Below are 26,193 nucleotides of genomic sequence, written 5' to 3' on the forward strand. Positions count from 1 at the left end.
AAGAACCTCCCTGGATCTGCTGGGTACACTCTTCTTAATATACCCCAGGATCCCATGGATATCTTGTTATCTACCAGGGCTCCCAGGTTCCTCTCCACAGGGCTGCTGTCCAGCAGATCACCTCCCAGCCTGTACTGGTGCAGTTTATCTCCCTCTTATAGTTTAAACCCCTTGCCCTGTCACAACAGGCCGTGTTCAAAAATCTGTCCACAGCTTTCTGCTCAGCCCCTTTAAGTACTGAATGGTCTCCCTGGAGTCTTCTCTTCTCATGCGCAGGTAAAATCCCTCAGAGTGAATGCAGTGCATTTAATGCCCCCAGTAAGGTGTGGCATTAAGCAATCTGAATGTGAAGATATGAGATAGACCTCTTCCCCACTGCAGCTCAACTCCCCATTTCTCTGTGAAGTTGTAGGATAAAACCCCGGAAGCTTGAAGCTCCAAAACAATAAGAACTCAGTATTTTTAGTGACTGATCTCTTTTAATTTTTTTTTAGAGTACTATGAATTTCGTTAGTATTCATTTCATTAATATCTATGAATTTTGAATGCCAGGGACTGGCACTACCAAATATTTTTCTGTTGTGTTTGGGTTAAAAATTATCTGTTATGAGACTGTAATGAGAACTTTACCACACATTCTGAGTAATGTTAACATAATTCCAAGTAATGTTAACATAAGTAAAAGGACCACTTGAGGAAGCAGACTTCAAAGAATGCATTCAAAATAGTAATTTGAATGGTCTTTTACTTGCCTAGAGAAATACACAAAACCACCTTAAAAGCTCTTTTCTGGATCTTCCCTTTGGCTACACCTGTTATTTTGGTTAGCACTGTGCCCTGGCTCTGTTGCCTTGATTTGAAGTTTCACCTTCCAGTTCTTTCATGTTTATACATTCTTCCTCTTGTCATAGAGCTGAATGGGAACACCGAAGAGGAACTTTCCTTCATATACACTGTCTGGATTTTGTTGGGTGGTTGCCTTCTTGCTGCAGCTGGTTGCATTTGCGATTGACAGGAGAGCTGCAAGTGGTTGCCCATCGCCCTGTGTTACAATGGGTTTCGGCGAGGAGTGGAAAGGAGAGGAGAGGGGAGAGAAGGGAAGGAGAGGAGTGTATCTAGATGTGTGTCCTCAGGGCCTTATCCACCTACGTTACTCATAACAGGCTGCTCTTCCTAATAACTGAAAGGCACTTTTAAGTAGCTGAAGGAGGCTGTGAAAAACAGGGTAAAAAAGAGATCAGGAGGTAGCTTTGGCTCTCACCCCTGCTAGTAGGAAAGCAGTTGAGGAGCTGTGGGTGGCCACCCTCACATAGCTTTCTTACACAAGTCCATATGTCTCTTTACTACTTGGAGAAGATGGTGAAGCCTGCCCTCAGTGACACAGATACAGAGGTGAAAAACACACCCTGCAGGAAAAGGCAAAACTTGGTCCCACACTAAGGGAGCAGAATCTCAGTTTACCAGTGGCTATCATGGGGACTTGAATACTCTTTCTTTGACCTTGCTCCTCTGACAGAACCCCACATCCCCCAAAAAGGCACCAAACCCAACAAGAACACAAAACCATATTACAAAAATCTTTTCCTCAGGAGGCAGCTTTGTTCTGTATTTAGAGTTTCCCAGAGCCTGTGTGCCTGTGGCTACTGGGGAGATATGCTGGATCAATGTTTTACCTTCCCAGTGTGGTTTTCCTTTCTGAAGTATTCCTCCTATGGCTGGCAAGCTGCTAGGTACAGTTATGCGAAACAGCAAATACTAAGAAACCAGGTGACAGAGCACTGCATCTGTCTTTCCTCAAGACTGGAAATGGGGCACTACAAACTGATGTTTTCCTAAATCTGAGACTGGAATTGGTTGAAGGATTTGAGATAGTTTATCTGCTCATGCTTTTAATTTGGAACACAAAAAACTTATTTTTAACCGTAATTCCAGACTGCTTTCACTTTTCCAGTTGTAACTGATTAAATGATGCTACTAGAAAAGCTGTGTTTCATGCAGGTAAAATTCCCATACATATGCTTCACTTAGTTTACTTCTTAATTGACGTGTTAATCTGGAGTAATTTGGAGTATTGAAAGGCGTAATAGATTGCTTTTATTTCTGTTTATTTTCAATGATTACAAATATGTTTTCTGATACAAATCTTCCAAGCACTAGCTTCTTGTTAGAAAATATATATGTACAAGTCAAGAATTGCTCTTCAGCTTAGGAGACACAGCTTGCAGACCAGGGGTAGATTGTAATTACAAGGCAGATTAACCAAAAGCTCAAGAAGCCTGTCATGTTGACTAGAACTCATGCTAGAAGGCCCTATTTTTCCCAGTTAAGATTTGATCTTGTCTCTTGACAGCATAAATAAAACTCCTCTGCTCAAAATCCTACCGCCTAGCTGTGAATTCCTGTTGTTTACTTGCCAACAGAAATGCCAGACTTTCTTAAACTGCATTGAGGACTAGGAGTCAGAAATTTGAACTTGTGTGGTATCCTTTACAACTGAGTGCAGAGATTCTAGCTAAGAGGATACCTGAGAGAAGATGGCACTGATGGAATGAGGCAGTGTACCTGCTCAAATTTACTGGCTTTTGTTAAAACCATGGCTCAAATCCAGCAGTATTTGGGCTGGTAAATATTGTATTTTTCAAAACTAAGCTTGCTGGGAGAGATTCTAGCCATATCATGAGGACTGGCTGTTTTTCCTGGTAATTGCGGATCTGTGATGGCAGCATTCAAGTTAAACTATAAATACAGCAGCAGATGTAGTTGAAGGTATACTTACTGTTATAAATGCCAAAGCCAAACAAACTTTGAATTTAAAAAGGTTTATTTTGAAAAGGGCAATTTAAGGCAATAAAAGGCAAGCAAACAGTGCTGGGTGCGTGGGGGAGTTGGCGCTCCAACGACACGCACACTATGCATATTCTAGTTCCTCTTTAAATAGATATTCATATTCCTAATACATATTCATACAAAAAGGCGTATTTAATCAAATTAGTTATAGGTATTAGCATTTTGATATTGCGCAGGCATAGTTCGTGGTCCTCCAGGTGGTTGTTTAGTGAAGTAATCCTTCAGTTGGTCTGCAGCACGTCTCACCCTGGTTCGTTACATACAAGGTCCTTGTGATTGACTCCCACTGTCTGTTCCTGTGTTTCTTGCCAGCAACTGACTCTTCCTGCACATCCTTGAGCAACTTGTTACTGTTATATTTACTTTGCTACATAGGCAATTTTCCACACAAGCTGTTAGCTGTTAGCTTCCCTAGTTATGCTAATGTTTCAATGGACTATCCAGGCCTTTACACAAATACATTAAAGCAAACAGAATATACAATTAACAGCAAATGCAAACAATAAAGAATACTTTACACAAGTCACACAAGCATATTCCACAATTTCCTGCGTCTAGTTCCCTGTCTCACTTTTTAGTACCATGTCCTTATTTCTGATTGACACAAATTATCACTCCACTCATCACACTTGTTCTCTGCATTCCTAATCTTTGTACTGATACATTAAGTGAACGCTGTGAAAATCCATACAGCAATGCTGAAAGAGGCACCTGTACCTAGTTTGAGATCTTCAGAGATGTTTTGGAATAAAAAGAAAAAGTTTGGCTTTTGAGGTAAAGAGGAGATTCTCTAGTGTATCCACTAATTAAAGCAATAAAACATCCCATGAGACATTAGTATTTTGTCAGAACACAGTGAAGTGTTATGTATTAATTCCTTTCATGTATTGTTCCTGATTATCTGTAATGGATGAAGGTAACCAAATTGAAAATAAACACAGAATATGCAGAAACTGTCTTAACTGAACACATGCTACAGAATGTTGAGATGGCTCCAGAAGAGCTTATTATGGGTTGGAAGTACTGAAATTTGCCTGTGATTTAGGCATAAAACTTTTCAAACATGACTGCACTCTGTTAGTTTGTTGACAGACTCATTCCACACTATTGTCAGCTGCCTAGTACATATTATAGAGGGGTCATTAATTCTGGGAAAGTGGAATATTTGTTATCACTGCAGCAGAAGTGTGTACATATCATAAATGGAGCCTGAAGGGATTTAGTTCCACATTATTAAGTACTCATATGAGATTGTGGGTAATGATTGCTGTTTCTGATATTTTAGATTTGACTGCTCTTACTGCTGGTAGGACTTAGTGACTGTTAGTCTTGTTATTACAAATACATATTTAATGATTGAGGCAGTATCAACAAAACCAGTAGTATACTGGTGTACTGTCCAAAAGCTGCAAATTATCAATTCATTAGTTAGCACTTTATCATTAACTAAGCTCTGATAAGACTCCTGCTGCCACAATATCCAGTAATTAAACAAGACAGCATTGTTATTTGGAACATTTTTACATGTAAAAAATGAACAGTTGTGTGTATTTGTTAACTTAACAGAATACATATAAAAACACTGATACAAATCTTCCAGAGTAAGTTTCTCTAAGAGAAACTGCACTGGAATCAATTACCCCAGAAAAACCTAAGATAAAGACATGAGGACAGACACAGGTATTTTTTCAGAGCATTTGTCTGAAATAACGCTGTTGGCCTCTTGAGTAATGCTATGTTTTCTTTGCCTAATTGCATTCAGCCTATACTACAACCTCAAACTTTACAAGGAGTATTGCAATTGTTAACTAGGCCAGCACATCAGAGGGAGAAAAATAAGAGTAACTATAGCAAAATCTCTTTGAAAACATAATTTTCTGCTTCTTATTTGCAAATAATACAGATAGAGCTTTTGTATCAGTATCTTGTAGATACAACTCCTCTGTGTCAGATTCAAAATGGAATAGAATCAAGAACTCTTCACTATTAAGACTGTATTTTTAACCATTCCCTGTCAAAATATATTGGGAAGTTACAGTTCTGATCAAGTGGCACCAATATTTATGCTGGATATACAATGCAGTCATAGTGGAAACCAAACACAAAGGGACTATTCTTTAAACAATTGGCCAAAATAGTCAAACTAAATGTTATCTTTCTGATTTACTGCTGTATCAATTTTCCCTTTTTGATTTTTGTGAGATGATTATTACTGCAGTTGTTCGAAGTTACAACTCTCCCCAGTATGGCTGCTATTTGGTATGGAAAGAATAGTGACCCTGATTGTGAATGTTTGAAGTCATATCATTGTGGGTGTGTCCACTGAGGCTAAAAACTGGCACTGAGTACGCAGTAAAGAGCAGGTCAGTAGTCTCTCACATTTCAATAGTCACTAGTAGGAAAGATATTTCATTTAAGAAACGGCATTTGAGACAAATACATTTGGAGGTAGCATGTAGTAACCTGTGGTTAAGTTTGGCTTCCCTGACAATATAGCTCTTTTTAAAGCCTGTCAGACTGTCATTTTTGGGGATGAAATTTTCCCTGCTCTGTGTTCATCTTAGCTTGAAATATGTTTAAAACTCTGCACACTAAATGAAGCACAGATATATACACAGGTGAAATAGATGAGAAGTAAGAGAAATAAGTAAATTTTTGTGTTGTCAGTCCTGACCACTGATTTTTTTGTGTGAAATTTTGTCTCAAATACATAACACCATGGATAATTCCTGACTCGTGTAAGAAATAAATAAATAGTACAGTAATGCTTAATTGATGAAGGGAATCATCCTCAGGATATAACATGTTCTATAGCTACTCTTTTTTTCATCATCACTTATCTACAGATGCCCTTTTCAATCCATAAGTGAATTTCATGTGATTTATTGTTCCTCATTCACACTGTGGCAGTGAAGCCCCAGTCAAGCACTGTTTAATAGGCAAGGAAGAGAAGAGTATCCCTTAGGACACAGCCATTTTGTAGTTAGGAGGAACATTTGAGCTAGGAAATTGGCAATTATTCTCATATCCCTGTCATTTAACTGTAGAACTGAATCATGCATAGATGTTTTATGGTTCTAGAAGTCAGATGTATGCTGATTTTTATTGTAAAGTGGGTAGACTTTGTACCAGCACATGCAACTCCAGCAGGTCAGTTGACCAAGCAGTGCATCATTATGCATGCTAGCACATCTGTATGGCTATGTAATTAAATTACCACTCCTGAACTTAGTTGTTGTATCTATCCAATCCCAATAATTCCATGATTCTATGATTTTATGATCTGCTAAGGTCCACCCTCAGATCTACATGAAGTGTATTAATGTTCTTTGATCTCATCTCTACACCTTCGGTTGGGTTATCCTCGCCTACATTAAGAGGGGACTCAGCACATTAACAGCAGCAGCTCAGTAGATCAAAGTAGCTGGTTCAGGCATTCACATCAGACACAGTCAGATTCAGTTAGTTGGACCAAATATCCATGCTGGGGTCTCCAAACTGTCTGAAGAGCTAATGCTTTCCTTAGGTCCTTAAGAGGTCTGAGTCATTTGGTGTGCACTTGTAGCTTCTGCTCTGGCTTAGTTGCCTCTGTAAGAAGTATGGTTTGCATGCCTTAAATTTGCTTTGTGATCCAAACCAGTGTTTTGTAAGGCCTGATAATCAAGGGTTTCACTTAAAAAAGGCTCTTCTGCTCTGAATTTAAATGCTGTTTCAAGTCAGGCAGCTAACAGATGTTGCTTAAACATATCCTATATGTAACTGAGTGATTGAATGATTCTGGATGCTGTCCATATGAAGTCAGAGTGCATCTCACTGTAGTTTATAGTCAGTCTTTTGACTGCCTTGATTTGAGTATGCTAGACTCAACAATGGGCCACAGCTCAAAGGCAGTTTAAGAAAGCAATCCTTGCTTTCTCTCAAGCATTATTCATCGCTTCTTATACAGGACATAGCTCTTAAGAGTAACCATGAGTGTACTATGTGATCGCATTATTTGCATGCACACTAATTTAGGCATGCTAAGTGGGTGTTCTGCAGCTGATATCAATATGCCAGTTTGAGTGCATTGCCTTATAGATGTGATTTACACTCATTGCATCATATATCACATGGTTAAAGTCTCATGACCAAAAATGAGACCTAACCTGTACAATTTTAGTTGTCCTTTACTGGCTTAGGCAGGTGCTAGACTTGCTTATATGCTGATGCAAGACATGGTAACATCTTGGTAGTGCAGGCTCAGGGTGGTACTGCTTGTGCAGACTAACTGGTAATCAATCCCAATTATTTTTCAATATAAATTACTAATAGAAAATTCAATAGGCAAATTAATAAACTCCAAGGAAAAAATATCTGGGTAATTAGTTTTTCTTTGCAAATAGCTAGTCCACCTTTCTTAATACAGTTATTGTAATCTAAATTTCCATTTGAATCTCTCTTTTTTCTTTTTTCCCATTAGAGAGAGGAATTAAGAGCAAAGGGGGGAAACATACTATATTCAGCTGAAGGGGTCTACTATCCCTAAAACTTATGCACAGTGGATATCCTGTTATATCAGTGAGAGCTGTGTATATGAATGGAACAGATACTATTTTTTTAATAGAAGAGCTCACCTTGAACTGACTTTCATATACCTACTTTTTTAATGAAAAATGGACTTGGTGTTTTCAGTTGTGTTTGAAATACCTAAATTCAGTCTTAAATTTCATTAATTCACTAATTAAAGCAAAAAGAAAAAATGCTATCCATCACCTTACTGTCTGCCTTCAGCTTTGCAATTTGTAGGAAGTATATTTGGCTACACCTGGCCACTAGACTTCATTATTTCTAATCCTTGGTTCCCTTCTCAGTCTGGTTGAATGTGCAGTAGCAGTGAAAAACAGATGAACACCCACATTTGTGAGCAGAAAGCATCTGGTGCTCAATATCATGGAGGTGCCAGAATACTACTGACCTGTAAAACGTGTGCTAGAATAGGTAAGCATGACTAATACATATGCACTTGAGGAATTCACAAAGAGCTTGTTTTGACTAAGAGTAGGAGGATTTTAGTCTTCCACACTTGTGATATGCACACCATGCTGCAGTGGTTGTATCAGAAACCCATTCACAACTCAAATGAGTTCTATGCACTTGTGAAGATAAAGCAATGCTCACGACACTCCCTCAGCATGTACTCAGTATGGTGCTGTGTGTGTGATTGTAGTGGAAGTAATTACACACATCCCTCAACCATCTCAGAGCTCCTGATGGAAAAGCTACTGCTCAGGGACCTGAAATGGTTTTCAGGTATTGAGGAGTGCTGAAAATTGCTGTGTGTGGATCGCATCTACTTGCTTTTCCCTCTGTCTTATATAACTTCATAAACAGTGAGATGCACTGTCACAAAAGTATTCTTAACAATTAAAAGCATTGCCAATAAATGTGAAAAAATGGTAAATGCTTATTGGGCAAAATTTTCTTGGATCTTCTTGGGTCACACTGGTATAGAATGGGGGTAAGCTGCACTGATGTGAATGGCATGACAACACCAAAAAGCAGTGGCCAAGTTAGCAAACTTAGGAGATACGGTTTTCAAAAGTGAGAAATCTGGCATTTCAACAGGCCCTGTTTATGTCCTTAACCTGCTAATACAGAATAGTGAACTACTAAGCTTTTTATGTAAGTGGTAGCAGGTTCAGACCATGTTTGATCTTCTTCACCAGAGAGAATGTTTATCTTGTGTCAGTACAATAATTTTCTAGACAACAGTGAGAAACAGAAGAAAGAAACCAGTCTGCAAAGGCAAAAGCAGCTAAAAATTTATTATTTTTCAGTGTTGCTTTTAACAGAAAAAAATACCCCACTGTAACAAACAGTTGCTTTTTAGGTTGGGTTATATGAAAAGAAACTGATTTTACATTTGCTTCAGTTTTCAATAACCAAAGAATATTTCCTAAGTTTTGAATTAATTTAATTCTTAGTGCAATACCAACATTTTTATAGTAACATGTTTTGGTTTTGTTTTTGTTTTTTTCCTGTATGACAATGCCACTATGTAAAAGTAGAAACAGTCTGTGTTTTAGTGAAGTGCTGGCTGAAAAATATTAAAAAAAAAATTTCTGTGAGGTCAGAATATTTTAAGCTTTGTTTTGAAATTTATCAAATGTATTCATACCTATTTTTTCAGTGCAAACAAAGATATGAGGTCAAACTCCATCTGGCTCAATATTGTTAGAGAAAAATGATTGTTTAGACTTATGACTGTTTTCTTGCATATCAAAGAGATAATAAGTAAATATTTTCATCCAAAAGATATGGTATTTAGATACACAGACATACAGTTAAACAGAACACACTATTATTTTTCTGTGTTTAGTTGTTCTTCTATGTATTTACCTGACATACAAGAAAATGAAATGCAGCAAGTATTGGGATCAGTGCACATTAGGTATTGTAAATGATACCTTGCAAAACATTCCTGTGCTTTATGATGAACTGATTTGCTTCTTTCTCTTTCAAATTATCATGTTCACTTGCTCTGAGATTTCTTAGACTGGCTCATAATAACCTCAACAGTCTTTTTCTTACCTACCTCACAGAAGTCATAATCATTTCCTCTGTTCACTTAATGATTAAGATCTGTAAATTTTCTTATATCTTGATTGGAAAAGCTTTTGGTTCCTTCCCCCCCACCCCCAATTCCTTTAAGGAATACGTTTTTCCTCTATCCAGCTGATCAGACTAATCTTTAATACCCTTTGCTGTGGCTCATCAACACAGTCAGAACAGTTTATATCTGCATTACGCCACATGCTGTGAGCTCTGTAAATGTAAATGTACGATTTCGTATGCAGCTGTCTGACTGTATTATTCCTGTTAAACATGCAATCCTCTGTCCTAGAAATATTCTGCTCTCAGTTGGAAATGTAGAGTTATGTAAGAAAGTCCTGCTGCATCACAGTAATAATCTGTCATGTTTCTTATCTACCCCTTTGCATGGGTTTTTTGAGATTATATACTATGGCCTTATTCTTGCACTGAATTTTGGTAGAACTTTATTAGTAGCTCTAGTAAATAGTCTGGAAACAGGCCAGATTATGACCTTTTTATAGGTGCAAGCAGAAGGTCACAGGCCCAACGCTGTCTGTGTTTTCACAGTAACTTAAGCAACAGTTTTATCTGGTAAAGAAAGAGCCTCAATGGATGGCAGTGTCGTTTGTTTTTTCTCCATTTTCGCCTGCACCTGGATCTGCTTTGCTTGGCCTTCCAAGCGGAGAGTCCATTTGTGGTGGAGTCTGCAAAGAGAGCACAAGCACTTAGGAAGTACTAATCCAGATATTTCACATATATCCAGGGCTTTTCAGCAGGGTTGAAGCTTTCCTCTCTTTCATCACCATAGCACTTGTCCCGTATTTATTTACAATCTACGCATCTCTCTAGCTTGCTGGATTGGGAATGCAGAGGAGAAAGGGATAGTGCTGATGCCATCAGTGGTTGACATTTCTGGATTCCTAATGAGTCAAGCAACTGCTGAAATACTGTCAGTGTGAAGAGCTCTGTTTTTCCCTCTGGGGTATTCTCAAAGACACACAAGTACTGTCTATCCTGTAAGGTCATACAATGTGTGAATTAAAAAATACAATTACACTCCCCAAACTCCCAAGTTTACTGTAAAGTGCTGTGGAGAAGAGAAAGCAGAACTTTAAATATGTCTGTTTGGCTTTATTCTAAAGAAAAGTAGACATTTTGTATTCCAAATCTCTGCAGACCTTGTATTTGTTTAGTGAAAGGAATTGATGTCACATGCAAGAAGAGTCATATGGCTTCAAGAGAAGCCTATAGTGCAGACAGAAGTGAAAGTTACTAGGAAACACACCAAAATATTGTTGTGTGGGTAATTTTTCAAAGGAAATGATGTTATGAAATACCTGACCAAGCAATGCTATAATATTAGATATCACATGGTAATAACAAATGTGTCATGAAGTATGAAGACTTTTATATTCTGTGTGTTAAAAGAGCAATGCACCAGCCAATGACTTTATCTGAGAATAACTTAGCAGTAACTGTTTCACATGGATGCTTGTGTTAATTTGGCTTCTGAGTTTGTTTTCAAATTGTGTTTTAAACTTCACTCATTTGGAATACTTTGTCTTGACTTCCCTATTCTCTTGTGCGTAGTTAAGCCTCAAGAAAATGATGCAAATAGTACAAGTTTGCCATTGAAAGCATGGGTTTTCTTTGTCACTTAGTGTCCTAGGTGTCACAGAGAAAACCCTTGCCTATACTTAGAGCCATTCTGAAATTGTATTTTTTTTTCAAATTAGAGAGCACTTTGTGAAAAATGTCACTTTGGTTAAGTGACATTGTGTGGACTTGCTGGGTTCTGTTTCAGTTATGACTAGTCACAGAATCACAGAAATCACTATGGCTGGAAAAGACCTTCAGGATCATCAAGTCCAAACATTATCTGACACTTCCAGGGCCACTGTTACATCATTTCCTTGAGGACCATATCTAGATTTTAAATACATCCAGGGATGGAGATTCAACTAATTCCCTGTATGCCTGTCCAGGCCTAGGGCAGCCAGTTATTTCAGGATGCTGTGAAGAACAGTGTCAAAGACTTTACTGAAGTTCAGGCAAACAACATCCACAGCCTTTCCCTCACCACCAAGTAGGTCACCTTGTTATCAAAGGAGATGAGGTTCATTACGAAGAACTTGCCCTTCATAAGTCTGTGCTGACTGGACCTGATTGCCCAATGTTCATGTAAATGGTGTGTTATCGTACTCAAGATGATTTGTTCCATGTCTTTATGTGGCACCAAGGTCAGACTGATGTGTCTGTAGTTCCCCAGCCCCTCCTTATGGCCCTTGTTATAGACGAGTGCTACGTTTTCTAATCTCCAGTCTGTTATGACCTCCCTGATTAGCCAGGACTGCTGATAAATCATTAAGAGTAGCCTGGTAAGCACATCCACCAGCTCTTTCAGCAGTCTTGGGTGTAACCTATCTGGCCCCATAATCTTGTGTATGTCTAGGTGGTTCAGTAGATCACTCACAATTTCCTCTTGGATTATAAAGGTCTCCTGTTCCCCATAACTGTCTTCCAACTTGAGGGGCTGGCTACCCAGGAAATAACTAGTTCTGCTATTAATGACTGAGGCAAAACCATCATTAAGTGTCTCAGACTTTCCCTCATCCTTTATCACCATGTTTCGCCCTGCATGCAATAAAGCACGAAGATGCCTCCTAGTCCTCCTTTTGTTGTTAATGTATTTTTAGAAGTTTTATTTATTAACTTCTACAGCAATAGCTACATTGAGTTCCAGTTGGGCTCTGGCCCTTTTTGTTTTCTCCTTGAACAGCTTCACTATGCCTACTGTAGTCCTACTGAGCAGCCTCACCTTTTCCAAAGGCTATAAACTCTCCTTTTGTGCCTGAGATCCAGCCAAATATCTCTATTCAGCTAGGCTGGCCTTCATATGAGGTGTCCCTGCCCATGGCAGGGGGGTTGGAACTAGATGATCCTTGAGGTCCCTTCCAACCCTAACAATTCTATGATTCTTCCCCGCTGGCCCATCTTTTGGGACATGGGGATGGTGTGCTCTTGTGCTTTTAAGATGTCTTTCTTGAGGAGTGCTCAAGCCTTCCCTGGCTCCTTTGCCCTTCAGGATGGTTTCCCAAAGGACACTGCCAATCAGACTGCCCTACATGGTGGCAGTTCTGCTGACCCTCTCCTTACTTCTCTGAGAATTGAAAAATCTGTTATTTCATGATCACTAAGCCCAAGATGACCTCTGACTCTGACATCACCCACAAGTCCTCTGCTAACAAGCACCAGGTCCAGGAGGGCACCTTCTCCAGTTGGCTCCTACACCATCCGCATCAGGAAATTATCTTCCACACATGCCAAGAACATCCAGGACTGTTCCCTCTCTGCTGCATTGTATTTCCAGTGCACATCTGTGAAGCTGAAGTCCCCGTGAGAACAAGAGGTACCAATCATGAACCCTCTCCAACCTCACCCTCCTGATTGGACAGTCTGTAACAAACTCCTACCACAATATCTGCCTTGTTGGCCTTCCCCTGGGTTCTTACCCATAAATGCACAACCCTGTCATCTCCATCATTACGTTGTAGACATTCTTATCCCTCACTGACATAGAGGGTCACCCCACCAACTTGCCTTCCTTGCCTGTCTCTTCTGAAAAGCTGGTAGCCACGAATTGCAGTGCTCCAGTCATGCAAGTCATCCCACCATGTTTCTGTGATGGCACCTATATCATAGTCTTCTTGCTGCATGATGGCCTTAAGTTCTTCCTGCTTGCTGTCCATGCTGCCTGTATTGGTATAGATGCACTTCAGCTGGGCTAATGAGCCTGCCACCTTCTTGAGGGACAAGTTCCAATTCCTTTCAGACAGTTCTCAAACACCTCAATAGTTACCAGCCCATCAACTCTTGTGTCTTCACTGCCGCATGAATGATCATCCCTCACCTCCACTGAGAATCAGTTAAGACATACTGAATATATGACATATTTGAAGTTATTTTTCTGATTTTTTTTCTATTCAGAGAAAATATCATAAAAGCTTTTAACATTTTAAACTTTATGAAGTTAAAAATATTATCTACACCAAACATTCTAATTGGTTTGTGATGCAGTAGTTTTGTGTTAAGCTAGAGTGACAAATGTTTCCAGTGTAGCTGACCACTTTCCTTGGTTTTATTGTACAAGTTTTCTCTCCAGAAACTCAGTGATTTGGTTTTGGAAATATTATTGACTAGCTGCAGTAGGATACTAGGAGCAGGACTGTCAACATCCAGTTGGTGGCCAGTCACTAGTGGTGTCCCCCAGGGGTCAGTACAGGGCCCCATCCTATTCAATATCTTTATTGATGATCTGGATGAGGGAATTGAGTCCATCATCAGTAAGTTTGCAGATGACATAAGTTAGGAGCAGGTGTTGATCTGTTGGAGGGTAGGAGGACCTGGACAGGCTCAATGGGTGGGCAGAGGCCAATGGGATGAAATTTAACAAGGCTAAGTGCCAGGTTCTACACTTTGGCCACAACAACCCCAAGCAGTGCTACAGGCTGGGGACAGAGTGGCTGGAGAGCAGCCAGGCAGAGAGGGACTGGGGGTGCCGCTTGATTGTAGGCTGAACATGAGCCAGCAGTGTGCCCAGGCGGCCAGGAGAGGCCAATGGCATCAGGAATAGTGTAGCCAGCAGAACAAGGGAGGTTATTCTTCCCCTGTGCTCAGCACTGTAGGTCAGGCCCACCTTGAGTACTGTGTCCAGTTCTGGGCTCCTCAATTCAAGAGAGATGTTGAGGTACTAGAACGTGTCCAGAGAAGGGCAATGAAGCTGGTGATGGGCCTGGAACACAAGCCCTATGAGGAGAGGCTGAGCGAGCTGGGGTTGTTTAGCCTGGAGAAGAGGAGGCTCAGGGGTGACTTTCTTGCTGTCTACAACTACCTGAAGGGAGGTTGTAGGCAGGTGGGGGTTGGTCTCTTCTCCCAGGCAACCAGCAGCAGAACAAGGGACACAGTCTCATGTTGTCCCAGGGGAGGTATAGGCTGGATATTAGGAGGAAGTTCTTCACAGAGAGGGTGATTGCCCAGGGAGGTGGTGGAGTCACCATCACTGGAAACATTCAAGAGAAGACTGGATGAGACACTTGATGCCATGGTCTAAGTTGGTTGGATAGGGCTGGATTATCGGTAGGACTGGATGATCTTGGAAGTCTCTTCCAACCTGGTTGATTCTATGAACATCTGACTCTGTGGGCACACAAGGCCAGATCTTTATTTTGTCATCTCTGAAATGATGATAGTAGCTTCTTCCTTGTGCACTTGGATCAGAGTACCTGGGAATGTTTTAAAAGACACAGCCCTTCATCAGCACATTTCCGGTTTGTTGACTTAAAATTAATTTATGTGAATATCCCAGTTTTGAGGAAAGTTCACACAGGAAAACCTTTGTCATCTTTGGAAGGATGGACAATCAGAAAAATGCAAGACTCACAGATATTCTTTTTCTCTGTCTGTTATTAGGTAGGATATTAATTTCATGAGCGGGAGACTCTGGTTCAAACTCCTGAGGTGCAATAGATTAAGCAAGTACTTGAAGTACAACCATATTGTGCAGAATGTATGTACCACAGTCACATCTCTTTCTGGGTGGAACTTGTTGCTTTATACTGTTTTGTAAAAGAAACAGTTATAATTGAATATCCTTATTTTTTATCAGTTGTATAGGAGGAATGCTTACGTAATTTGTTTCATGAGACACAAAAATCTCACTGTACCCTTTTTATATTTAGGCTTATACAATATAAAATGGTTTTTAAGCATGATAAAGATACTATGAATTTATTTATGCTAAGCATTAAATGGGTGGTTTGTTGTCCCTTTAATGTGCTACTATTGTATTTATTTGTGTAGTTGTATCAGTTCCAGGTAAAAATTCTGGTATTTTCTGTCTGTCACAGGTCACAGTGCCAAAGTACTTTATTTTGATATGACTATGCTCCAAGCCCTTTCAAGAATGCTCGTGATGTTCAGGGGTGAGGGGTGTCTGAGTTTCCATGCAGAAGAGCCATGGAAATATGAGACAAGCAGCTGTGGGAGGAAAAGTGCCAAATATCCAGAACACTATCTGTGCTATGAATAAAGCAGTACAATAACAGGTTACCTTATTTTGAAGCACGTGATGATGTGTCTTGTGTCAAACAGAAAGTACTAACTTGTGCAGAGCGCTTTTGCTTAACCTAGATTCTTTACCTTCTCGTTGCTTAGTTTGCTCATGGATGACTTTTTCCCAGAAGTTCTTCATCCCTTCTGTATCATGACTGCCGATCTTGTGGTGTATAAAGTTGGTATGCTTGCTCATTTTCTGAAAAGCAATTTGGAGGTCAGAGCAGTCAGGAGCCTAACCTGAGGGAGACACTGTTGCTTACCCTGTTGCAATTTCTTTCTCATGAAGTGCTATTAAAGTATGTCACCAGAGAAAAATAGGTAACTGATGCTTACTCTGCCTTGAAGCTAAATAAAAAGCTTTGAAACAAGCCTTGGGTGATAGTTAAATGGTTTACCTATATTTTTTGGTACTGAGTAATGACTATGAATGGCACAATTCACTGAAATACTGTGAAGGCCTCAGTATGTTCAAGATAAGTGCTTTTGGAAGAACTTGGGGAAAAATACTTTCAGATTTAGTGCCAATATCACTGAAGTTCAGGGGAGATGTTGTGAAGAACTTTCCATTTTTTTACCCATTGTAATTTTAAGGAGATCATAGATTGTTGTTATCAAAGGGAAATAATCTTGCTTTTAAATGATTCTTCTTACCACTCCAAATTATATCAAGCACAAAATATGCAGGGGAATTATGAATCTAAAGTTGAAGCACATGGAGTGCCAAGCCCTAGGGAGCTTGTTCGAGCCTTGTTCTTTAATTTACCAACATTCAGTCTTAAATCCTTTTAAAAGTAGAGCCCACTAAAATACAGAGATTATTTCCAATAAATGAGAAAAATGACAGAAATTAGGTGAATTCCTCTTTGCTAAATGCATCCTATTCAAACACACAGAGTTTTAAAAATGTCAGTATGTATGAGGCACTGACTGATAGTACTGAATGGTTATGAGATCTTAATGGTGCTTTGAAAAGTTAAGTTCTGCTTTTCATTCCCAAAGGAAATAATCTGAAAAAGATTTGCATCCTGTACTGTGTTTGCTTCTGGCCAGATATTGCTTTGGTATGATGTTAGATAAGGCACCAACAACATGTTATACTTGTACTTCAATTGTGAAGCAGGATTTCCTTTCTTCGTCTCCTCCATTAAGCCCCTCCAACAATTGGCAGGATGCAAGGAAGAAAAAAAAAAAAAACAGTATTCATGCTCCTGAATTTTCTATGGCTAGACCAGTATATAATTTGACAGTCGCTATAACATCTCTTTACTTGCTGGCATTCACCTGTATTCTCCTGACACTGGATACTTTTGCCAACTGTCCATTCAGTAACGCTGATGTATTAACACCTTGTAGATTCTGATGTACATTACTGAGACTGTTTCATAGACAATATCCTAGTATGTGAACTATCCTTCATAAATACTATGAAGACTATGCTAATGTAGGCCATTCTGAAGGAAACTTTGATTTGTGTAATGCTTTAAGTGTTAAGATCAGAGAAAAAGAAAAGGGCAATCAGATGCAACACAATGAAGAAGACTTGTGTAAAACAAACACAATATTTTAAATCAGGCACTGTATTTTAAAGTAGTGAAGTTTTAAAAATACATGTATGTAAGATCTTGGCATCTTCTAGACTGAGTATTTTTGATGTGACATAACTTTCACAAACTCATTTTTTAGAAAGATCCATAACAACAAATAGTTTTGCCAAACAGTGCTAAGTCTGACTGTGCTGGAATCCTGCCTCACAAAAAGAAAAGCCTATGCAACATCCTGCTGCAGTACTTTTCCACAGAGAAGTCCAGTTGCTTAAAGACCAACACAGTCCATCTGGAGTATCAAGTATGAGTTTAGTAGTCCATGTAATACAATCTATGTGGCAGTGTAGCAGACATGCTTGAGTGGTTAGGGTACTGGTCTTCATCACAGCAAGGTCAACAAGAGATGCAATACCACCAAAACAAGCAAACATTTATCTCTGAGGAAAACAGCAATTTTCTGTTTTGTTTTTTTTTTTTTTTTTTTTCTCTTGCTGTGGAGCAGGGATGCTGTAGATGTAGCAAAATGGGATACAGCACCACATTTTGCTAAATGTCCTTTGTTTATCGTGATGCAATCTAAATTGGAATGGGAGTAATCTTGATCTTTTGTCTTACTCTCAGGACTAAAAATGACCACATTACATAGAGCTTCATCTTGTAAGAAGGTATGTATGCCATGGACTCACTGAAATATCTGTAGGCTTTGAGCAGTGTTAAACTAAATGATCAGGTAATCGCTTGTTACAGTGAGTGATGGAATATGATTATTTCAACATTCCTTGACCAGCAGGTCACCTGAGTCTTTGCACCATTTAAAGGCTCTTCTATCAGTAACAGCTGCCCACTTGACACTCTTCAGATAATTATCTCACTGCCTCACAAGCCAAGTGCTAGCTGCTGACAAACTGTCTGAGCAGGTTTGCCCTCCAAACCCTATTACACTTTGCCTCATCTGTCTGCCATAACACATTAACCTTTCACTAGAGATTAAGCTTTTATGATTATTAAAGTTCTAGTAGATGTTCTTCTGGTGGTACAAAGAGGGCCTATGTTTTTTATCTAGGGTCTAAATTGGTTAGATTTTTTTGGAGGTACATGAGGGTTTTAGCTGCCTTAAAGCTTGGCTGCTCCACTCAGAGAATCTATGATCAGACAGGTACCCAAAAGATGAAGGTACTTCTGCAAATGATATGTCTATGGGACTGCTTCGTAAGCCCAAACCCCTGATTTTATAATAGTTCCTAGGAATGTCAGTGAATGTGTCTCATGGTATTGCTGTGGTTTTGCTAAGATACTCTTGATGGAAAACTTTTGAAGATGGTGCTATCTGGCATTATTAGCCAGCATCTTCAGTTCTGTGATGTGCAAAGGCATCCTTCCTTTGAGCATGACATTACTGTCTATATATAGAGGTTAGAGCTCACATATACTGTGTAATGCCTTTGTTTTTGTTTTTTCTTTTGGTTGAGAGATTCTACTTGGGAGTTTGTTTTGGATTTCTCAATAGTTAACTAGGTTTGTTTTCTTTGCATCAAACTGTTGTTGCTCTAGATAACATCTTTTGTTGTTACTGTGGTTGAGTGATTTCCTTCTTTCTTTAGATACATCAATAACATAAATTTGAGTTACACTCATAACTGGACTTAATTCTGGCAAAGTCATTCTTGATTCCTTTATGCATATATCTCAGGGTTCAGAAACTAGCAGGACAGAGTAAGTAAAACCCACACTTTCACCACCAGTTTTTCTGGGTGGAAAGTGAGCAAGAAGAAGAGATTCTTTAAAATCTTTATTTTCTGTTCAGATAGTAATCATTCTAGAGAAATTAAAGTAAGATTGAGGAGATGTCTTTCTGGCTACTAACATATTTTTCCACTGATACGGAAGTAAAATAAGCCAGCAACAACAGTTCCATAGGTTCAAAACGATTCAGTCAGAAGCCTTGAATAAGTATAATTTATGGACTGAAAATTTATGTTATGAAATTTTCTACAGTGCATTTCCTTTGACGAAATGTGCATAACAAAAATGCAAGACAGAGTCCATCATGTCTTCATCTTAAGGAAGGACAATTTTTGTATGGGCTACCTGCTTATTTGAACCATAGTTGAACCAAGACAACCACAGCATTAGATGGCTGCTTTTTTGAGGGGGGAGCCAAGCTGATAAAACAATATGTAAATAAAGACTGGGACTAGACTCAGCTAAAGTGGCTTATCTCAACTATTAGAAATATGTGTGTGTACAAAAGAGTTTTTTCACAGCATTCACTATTTGTGGGAATTTTTTTTTTTGTTAAAAAATAATTAATTTATAGAGAACATCTTGCAAGAAGAAGTAATAGTATAAAATTAACAACACTGTAGAAGAAAAATCTTCTATATTTATAATCAAACTGCAAATCACATGGCCATGCAGCAATCTGTAGGACAGCAAATTACTTATGAAACACAGATAGGATCTACATAAAATATATTGATTTAAACTCTTTGAGCTGCTGTTCCAGAGCATGTACAAAGAAGGTTCAAAATTTAAATGATGAGTAGTTTTTATCTGATCTTGACAGTGCCAAGTAGAAGAAATTTGCTTCTAGCTGGAAGTTATTATATGCACAACTTTTATTCTCTGCCAAGAAATTAATATACAAACAGCCAGTGATACAACTGTCTATCTTTTTAGCTGATTTTAAGCTGAATTTGCTTTGGAAAGGGGCTAAATTAGTATGTTTCCAAATACTCTGGCCTTAACCCTTTTCTGATCTGCACATTTTGAATTATTGTAATCTCAGAAAACCTTCACTGAGGTACAAAAAGGAATTTGAACAAATATCTAATGCAAGGAATTTCTTTTCTACATAATTTATATTTCTGCTTTGGACTCTTGAGAGAGGAATTTTTGGAGTCAGAAATGGCTCTTGATGTTTTGAACAAAAGTGCTCTTTAAATAACTGTATTAGTTTACATAACATCCATCCAAAATAAACAAGAAAAATAATAAAACCTTATCTGAAACTTCAGGAGGCATTTTTAACCTTTATCCCCCAGTCTTTTTAATTTATCACATGCCTTCCTTTTATATGCAGAGATATTACATGTGCATACATTGTCTGAAAATCTTTTACTTTTTGGTGAGAAGTATTTCAATGCATTCAGTAAAGCTGTTAATGGATTGTATTTTGAGAAAAATGTCAAAGTTTATAAATGTAAATTATGTACAATTACCAAAAAAGACAATTGCTTTAGCTGCTAAAAAGAATTGTTGGGTTTTTTTGTTTTTCTTTTCCTTTCCTTACTGGAAAATATTAACCAGCAAAATAAAATTATGTTTGAACATTTCTAAGTATTATTTTCAAAATGTTTACCAAAAGACCAAAATCTTCAACAGGAATAATTGTGGGTTTGTATCCCAAAAAATGTTTCCTTTCTACAAGGTCAATATAGAGCTAATTTTTAGCATTGTTAATAAATCTGAAGATTCGGACAATTTTAAAATTGAACATGTTTTGAAAAGAATTTCCACAATCACTTCAGAGTTTTTTGAAGACAGTTGTAAGCAATGAAAAGATTATCTTTGACTTCAGCTGAACTCAGTCCCTTGGGTCATATCATGACCGTGAGCTATTTTGTGTTTGTCAGGCCACTAATTGGTCTCTTATTCCTTTTGCCCTTCACTAAGATTTGTTTGCCTAAGCATAGAACATTTTCCAGTGTTACAGAATTCTTAGAGTACATTACATGAGTTCAATGTCTCTTTAAAACAAAACCAAAGCAAATCAAAAAGAAGCTTTTCATTCTTACAAGTTTTAAATTACACTCATTGAATGTATCATTAGTATGCATATCCCATTAGATGTTTATTTTAAGGTGGTTTTCCTCTCAGTTGAAGGATGTGTAATACAGAAGTTCTAATAATATCAAAAAGAGACATAGGAACAAATAACAGGTTAATAACTGAAATTAAGACTAGAGTAAAACAAACCAGATGCAGGATACCTCTGGTATTTTATAAACCAGACAGGATCAGAATATCTTCCAGTAAAGTAAACAGGACTCAAGGTCACGGGGGGAAGAAGAAGAAAGCATTATTCAAATTCACATGATTTAAGAAATATAAATTTATATGCATGTATGTCTAGGTGCATTTAATAATCAAGATAGGAAGATAAAATCTTATTGTGGCCAAAGTACAAGAATATAAATGCTTACTTTGATTGTATAGTAGCTTCCTCTTCTGTCAAAGTATGGATTTCTTGAGTGATTACTGAATAGTGTCAGTTTTACCTCTGGGCTCCCCTTTTCAAGAGGACTTATACTGCCAGGAATAACTGATGAAATCTTTTCATCCGTCACTCATTTTTATTTGTGAGTGATGACATCTGATATTATGAATTAGTTTAATGGAAGAGAGAAAAAAAACCCAAACCCACAGTCTCATTTTGTGAAGTCTTCAACACAGAAAGTCGAATGACCAGATAGTCACAGGGCATGAACTCTGAATGCTACATTTGATCTGTGCTCTAGTTTTTGGCAGGCACTGTTGATGTCGTAGCTTGGCTCTGTAGAAATGGTTATTCTTTGACAAGTGAAGATCACTGGAACATAAATTCTGTATGACTTACAAGAATTCACTATCATCCCCTGCAAAAAAATGGGTATATCTGAAGAAAACATGTTAAATAACACAACTTTAGGATTGCTCTGTGTTAGAATTGTGCTGGTGAATGAGTAACAGATAAATAGTTTTCTTTCACCCCTTTTGATGTGTTGACCCGTAAGCCCATGGTGGGCTACATGACAAGATTCCAGCTAAGCTATTAATATGCTGAATAGCAAAGGAATCTGAACTCAGCCATCTGCACGCTGGAGTCATAGTGTATATAATTTGTTACAGTATTTAGCACTTCCACTTCTTGGACAGAATCTTCCTTTCTCTGATGGTACCATAGGTTGAACAGAAAAACACATTAGTAAAATGCTACTTAATCTGGAAAAAAAGGAGAGAGAGAAGACTGAGAGGAACCCTTAGGGTACCTATAGGAAGGCTGGGGAAGGACTGTTTAGAAGGGCTTGTAGTGATAGGAAAAGGGGCAATGATTTTAAAAATAAAGCAGAGTAGATTTAGGTTAGACATAAGGAGGAATCTCCTTACAAGGAAGGTAGTGAAATTCTACAACAGGTTGCCCAGAGGTGTGGCAGAGGCCTCCATTCTTGGAGACATTCAAGGTCAAACTTGATGGAACCCTGAGCAACATGATCTTATTGAAGATGTCTCTGCTAACCACAGGGGTGTTGGACAAGATGACCTTTGAGGGTTCCTTCCAACCTGATGCATTCTATAGTTCTGTGGCCCCTGTTCTCAGCTGTTATTGGTAGCTGAACCTGTCTGATAATTTGGCAAGCTTAATCTCAAAACGGGTTATGTTTCTTACTCCAGATATTTCCAGTGAAAGGTTAATACAGAACATTTCTGCACAAAGTCCTATGAGGTTTGTTCTAATTTGCAGCATAAATTTATTCAGTATACAAGTTAACCTTCCTTTGCCTCCATTCCTTTTTTTGAAGATGAATTACTTGAGGACTTTGGACTCTTCTCATTCTCTTGACAGATCTCATGACCTTTCTCTGCAGTCTTATTCAACAGAGGCAATGAGAACTGTATGTCATATTCCAGTTGAGTATTAATACCTTACATGGGTCCTTATTTTGTTTAGTTACAAACATTTGAATCTAGAACCACATTTTTGTTTGCCAGACATATACCATGCTCATAACCAGCCTCTAATTGATTAATGTGCCCAACTAGTTCTCCTTTTATTTTTTTCCAACTGATAAATTGCAGCTTGTAACAGAAACTGTAATTAGATCCTCAGTCCATGACCTGCCTTTTGTGACACTTTCTCTATTTCAGCCCTTCAGGTCATCTGTTTCTGTTGGTTTTGAAATCCGTTCCGCTGAGCTGATGACAACCTCTTTGTCCTCTGGAAAATTTCTGTAAGTCACAGCTCCATTTTGTGCCAAATGTCACCACTGAAACCGGTAGCAAGACTGCTTCTAAGACAACCCTGGAGGAATTCCTTTTTTCTAACCTTCTCCCTGGTAGAAAGCTTTCACTAAAAGGTGTAATCTGATTTTAGTTACTCCTTATCCACTTAAATGTCTTGTATGAGATTCTGGTGGGTTTTTTTTGTTTGCTTGTTTTTTTGTATTGCTTTGGTTTTGTGTTGGTTTGGGGGTTTGATGTTTTGTATTTTGTGTTGTTTTGTTAAGTTTGTCTAGTATTTTTTTCTGTGGCACTATGTTAAATATTTCACTGAGATTCATAGTTTATCTTGTCCGCATATTAGCTGCTCACATTTATCTTAGTCAAAGAGAAACTCTGAAGTACTGTGTCATGGTTGACTTTGGCAAACCCACTTGTTTTTTTGTTTAATTTGCCTTCAGTTCCTTAGTTATTTTATCCTCTGAAGTTTGTCTGGAAGCCTTAAAGAGTGTAAAGTCAGACCACTATCTTTATTTGAGATGTGACAGAATATGGCTCCACCTATAACGCAGTACATTGTGTTCTGGTTCTCTGTCTGCCTGAAGTTTGGATGAGATGCATACACAGAGGTAATATCTTTTCTTAGATCAGCTAGTATAATCTGGGAAAAATGTACAAGGTCTGAAATAGAAGCATTAAACTTGAAAGCTGAGCATCAGCTAGAAACAATCGTTCTGAGTTTTAAAAAGACAAACATCACTGAGACTACTGGAGAGAAAAATTGGTTCCTCTGTAGGAAAGAGGAGAAGATAATAACAGAGAGGTCATAATGTTTTCTTTATCTCCTACCATAAACAGAGACAGGTTATTTATTGTTATTTATTGGATGTGGTTAGTAAATGAAGAGAAAGAAGTGAGAGGAAGATTGTAATGTGTCATTAAGTATCCCCACTGATTCTGTAAATAGTTTAGATAAACAGCAAAATTATTTTTTCCACTAATAATTTAGTAAGACACTCAGCACCACTATTATTAGTGGAAGATGTCCATGAAATGTAACATGAGGTCAGCAAGTCAGTGCTCCAGGAAAGACTACTCTGGCAGCAGATCCTGTGCCCTAGGCAAACACCCAAGCTGCTGCTGATGGTGTCAGACTCTTACAGTTTCTCTTCTTGGAGCTGCTCCACATCATATAAATAATACAGTAAGCTCATATTGAGAGAGAAAGTCAACAGCATGCTTGTTTAATCTCGGTATGACTCAGAGAGACATTTTGCACTTTCCCACATATCGGATGGATTGCCTCATGATATAGCTACTAGGTATCTCAAAATCCTGATTGCATTCTTGTGTTTGAAACTGCCCAAATTCAATGTGTGGTGAACTCACCAACAGTTCTGCTGTGTAATTTCAGTGGTGCCTAGTGGCAAAGCAGCATAAGGAACTGTAGGCAGAGGACTAAGCCACTGCAAGGTACAAAGAGAAATAATGAAAGCTCTTTGATCTTCATAATTAAAGTAATGGAGATTTGTAAGACTCAGTCTGATATTACATAGGTATCAATAATATAGTCTATTCCACCCTCCTTATAGTGGAGAATCAATATCATAAATATTATGTGACTTTAGAAGTTGCCCAGATTAACTCTGTACACTTGACAGAAAAATCAATATTTTGAGTAAAATAGTCCAACTTTAAAAATGAAATAGATCCTACTGTATGTTTGGAGATTTATAGCCTAACCTGACAGTTTTGCCTGAGATAATTCTGCAAGTCTACTGTATGGCTCTGGCAGTTCCTTTTGCTTATTTGTGATGATTTAGAGCTGTTAATACATCTCATGTGGTGTTGTCTTGCACTGACATAAGCTTTGGTATAACTGACTGTCTTTTGGATGTTATATTATAGTCATTCTCTTTGTTATGCTATCATCACCTTGTATTTTTTTGCTGGTTGGTGCAGGAATCATTTATATGGGCCTTTTTCTTTTTTTTGCTTTGTGTGAACAATTGCAGAATACAGCTGTAAACTGTGGTGCTTATAGTAGTGTATTTTGGAGTGTTTCCTTACTGTAGTACTGTCAGGGTCCAAAAGTCCTCAAAAGGCTTTTTACAGACCTGCCCAGAGACCCACACCCCTATCCAAGCACCCCATTCCTGCGTGAGATCTCTCAGATCAGTTCCTGTCACCAGCCTTGTCTCTCACCCTGACTGTGGACAAACCTCATACAGTGGAGGCATCTGGCAAAACTATTTAGTGACATCATTATAAGTAGCTTGTTTACCTACATCTGACAGCTCCAAACTTGTCTCCTGAATGTACATGAGACCTGTGTTCATCCCTTGCCATTCCTGGGGCTACTAATGGATGGTGAATCAGCACCTGACGTAGGAACCTGCTTAGCCTGCCATTCCGAGATCCTGTGGGAGAAAGTCTTCTTCTTGGTGGAGGCCTATGCTGGGGTCACACTTGGGCTCTTGGCACGTTTCCTTGTAATGCTGCAGCTCTGCTTTTATTTCTACCTGACTGTTACCATGAATGCAATTGCATGAGTCATAGCAATGTAGGCTCATGAAATGGTGGAATATTTTCATTAAAACCAGGAAAAAGTGAGGAAAGGAAGACTGCCTTGCTTACAATTGGGGTCTCACTAGTCTCTGTGCAATTTTAAGAAATATGCTCAAAAATACTGATGTTGGCAGTACTACCTTGTTATGTGGATTCTGTGCTACTAATAGCTACAGACAGTCACTAAACCATCTTCTGTGTTGAGAAACTGTAAACCCATCTCCCATGGTTGCCACTGGTGTTTGAGATGCATTTATATAAGTAGCTCAGAACAGTTTTGTTTCATCTGAGTGACTAAAGAACACCTTACTACTGTCAAGTACATTAAGAAAGTAGAGGACAGGTGTACACAAAATATTCCCTTAGGGGTTATTACATAAGGTCAGTTGTGTAGATACTTCTTTCTAAACTAGGTACCTAAATGCAGATTCCTAAAGCCAAATAAATTTCCTTGCAGTGTCTGAGTTCATGACAAGAACACATAGATTGTGGTAAAAACGTAAGAAGATGGTCAGAGAGGAGAGAACTGAGGCTGGGGAAGGTTACATCTGTGGCGATTAGCTCCATT

This window comes from Indicator indicator, chromosome Z, assembly GCF_027791375.1.
Source record: "Indicator indicator isolate 239-I01 chromosome Z, UM_Iind_1.1, whole genome shotgun sequence".
NCBI classification, from domain to species: domain Eukaryota; kingdom Metazoa; phylum Chordata; class Aves; order Piciformes; family Indicatoridae; genus Indicator; species Indicator indicator.